The sequence below is a fragment of the Sceloporus occidentalis genome, unplaced genomic scaffold (assembly GCF_023333645.1).
Source record: "Sceloporus occidentalis isolate IW3139 unplaced genomic scaffold, rSceOcc1.0.p SCAF_5, whole genome shotgun sequence".
Taxonomy (NCBI): Eukaryota; Metazoa; Chordata; class Lepidosauria; order Squamata; family Phrynosomatidae; genus Sceloporus; species Sceloporus occidentalis.
The window spans coordinates 9,107,738-9,110,477 of record NW_028316985.1 but is presented as its reverse complement, the minus strand read 5'-3'; the positions used below and the strand labels follow the sequence as shown (position 1 = coordinate 9,110,477).

General features: G+C 39.1%; 1 pseudogene; it reads right to left on the bottom strand.

Annotated features, from left to right (window-relative positions):
* Window positions 1–205: 205 nt before the first annotated feature.
* On the bottom strand, window positions 206–337 carry LOC149311643 (U2 spliceosomal RNA; annotated as a pseudogene).
* Between the last annotated feature and the right edge of the window lie 2,403 nt (window positions 338–2,740).

Here is a 2,740-nt window from a genome sequence, read left to right as displayed (position 1 = left end):
CAGGTATCAAACTATTATCCTGTTTTTGGCAGACATTATCATCTTTTCAGTACCAACCTAAGGCAGTTCTCTGTTCCCAGCATTTGATGGAATACAGTGAATTTCAAATATCAGACTTAGAACAACAAATTGTACCATAATTTGCTTTTTTAGAGGAAGTATTGTTTTTATTCTTTTAATCTTCTATATATTTTCATGGGGTCGCCATAAGTTGACACACACGCGCACACAGGCATTGCAAGACACAATAATGTTTTTTTTAAAAAACAAAAACAAAAAACAAAAAATCTACCAATGAAATCTTCACTTGATCTTAGCCAAAAGGCTGAGAAGCGATCTACCAATGAAATCTTAATAGTAACTTATTTTATAATGTGTGTGCCATTGGTGCCTTACCATTAAATAAATACTGAAGGCACAATTTCAAAAAGTTCCAATGAGAAGGAAAAATGGGAGGTGTCTCAAGAAACTAGGATGGATGACTAAAGAACTTTCAACTGAGCTAAGTTTTAAATGGAACATGTATAAGAAATGGAAAAAGGTGGAAATAACCAAAAAGGAATTCAAACCAATAGTGAGCATGTATAGGGGTAAAGTCAGATAAGCTAAAGCACAGAATGAGCTCTGGTTCACTAGAGAGATTAAGAACAATAGAAAGGGCTTTTGGGGATATGTCTGTAGCAAAAGGAAGAAGAGGGAAATGATAGGGTCACTGTGCAGAAAAAATGGAAAATGAAAACAGGGGACAGGGAAAAGGCAGAACTACTCAACATATTTGTTTTGCCTCAGTCTTCTCACAAAAGGCAAAGGATGCTCAATCTGAGGAAAATGGAGCAGAAGACACAATAGGGAAAATGCAGCACAGAATAAGTAAAGATATAATGCAGGAATACCTGGTTAATCTAAATGAATTTAAGAGGCTGTACAAACAGCCTGTTCAGGGGCAGCTGCAAAGAAACTCTACAGCTAGAATCTTTTAAAAGGCCTCTACGTACATCTCTCAGATTTCAGCTCTCCTCTTGGCTTCTGCTGTGGTTTGGTTCCAAAACCCTCCATGGATATCAAAAGCTATGAATGCTTGAGTCCCATAAAATACAGTTACAGTTATAGTGTTATCAAAGAGTTATAATGGTTTTAATGTGGGTCATTGTTCTTGTGACATGTCTTCAGATGGACTCCAACAAAGTATTCTTGGTAAGATTTATTCAAAAATGGTTTCCTATTACTTTCCTTTTAAGCTGAAAGAGTGTGACTTGTCCAGGTTCATCCTGTGGATTTGCACAGATGAGAGGAGATTCCAACCCTATTCTCCTGCATCCTAGACCAGTACTCAAATTACTACACTGCATTGCTCACTGTCATGTGGATGCAGTTCTGGTTTTCGTTAGTTTTTTCCCATCTGTTCCACATCTCTGAACATCCCTGATCTGGGAATCTATCAGGGAAAAGGCCTGGTTATTGCTTCAATGGTAGATGAGCCGGGAATACAGTGGGCCCTTGGTATCTGCTATGGTTTGGTGCCAAAATCCTCCATGGATATCAAAATCTATGGATGCTTGAGTCTCATAAAATACAGGTACAAGGTACGCCTTATATAAAATAGCAAAATCAAGGTTTGCTAATGTAGTGATGGGTGACTTCAACTATCCTGATATTTGCTGGAAGTCAAACTCAGCAAAATCCTCAAGGTCTAGCAAATTCCTCACTTGCCTGGAAGACAATTTCATTGTCCAAAAGGTGGAAGAGGCAACAAGGGGGTCAGCTATTTTAGATCTGATCCTAACCAACAAGGATGACTTGGTTAATGAGTTGCAAGTGGTGGGATCATTAGGTGGAAGTGACCATGTTCTCCTGGAGTTTGTTATACAGTGGAAAGGAGAAGCCAGGCATAGTCAAACACACATTCTAGATTTTAGGAGAGCGGATTTCAGTAAATTTAGAGAAGTATTGAGGGCAATTCCATGGTCAGAAATACTAAAAGATAAAGGAGTTCAGGACGGATGGGACTTTCTCAAAAGGGAGATACTGAAGGCACAATTTCAAACAGTTCCAGTGAAAAAGAAAAATGGGAGGTGTCTCAAGAAACCAGGATGGATGACTAAGGAACTTTCAACCGAGCTAAGTTTGAAACGGAACATGTATAAGAAATGGAAAAAGGGGGAAATCACAAAAAAGGAATTCAAAGAAATATCAGGCATGTGTAGGGGTAAAGTCAGAAAAGCTAAAGTGCAGAATGAACTCAGACTTGCTAGAGAGGTTAAAGACAACAAAAAGGGCTTTTTTGGATATGTCCGCAGCAAAAGTAAGAAGAAGGAAATGGTAGGGCCACTGCATGGAGAAGATGGCAAAATGCTAACAGAAGACAGAGAAAAGGCAGAATTACTCAACACCTTCTTTGCCTCAGTCTTCTCAGAAAAGGCAAAGGGTGCTCAACCTGAGGATAATGGAGCAGAGGACAGAATAGGGGAATTTCAGCACAGAATAAGTAAAGAGATAGTAGAGGAACACCTTATTAATCTAAATGAATTTAAGTCTCTGGGACCAGATGAACTCCATCCAAGGGTATTAAAAGAACTGGCAAATGTAATATCGGAGCCATTGGCAATCATATTTGAAAACTCCTGGAGAACAGGAGAGATCCCAGCTGACTGGAGGAGGGCAAACGTTGTCCCCATCTTCAAAAAGGGGAAAAAAGAGGATCCCAACAATTATCGTCCAGTTAGTCTAACATCAATACCAG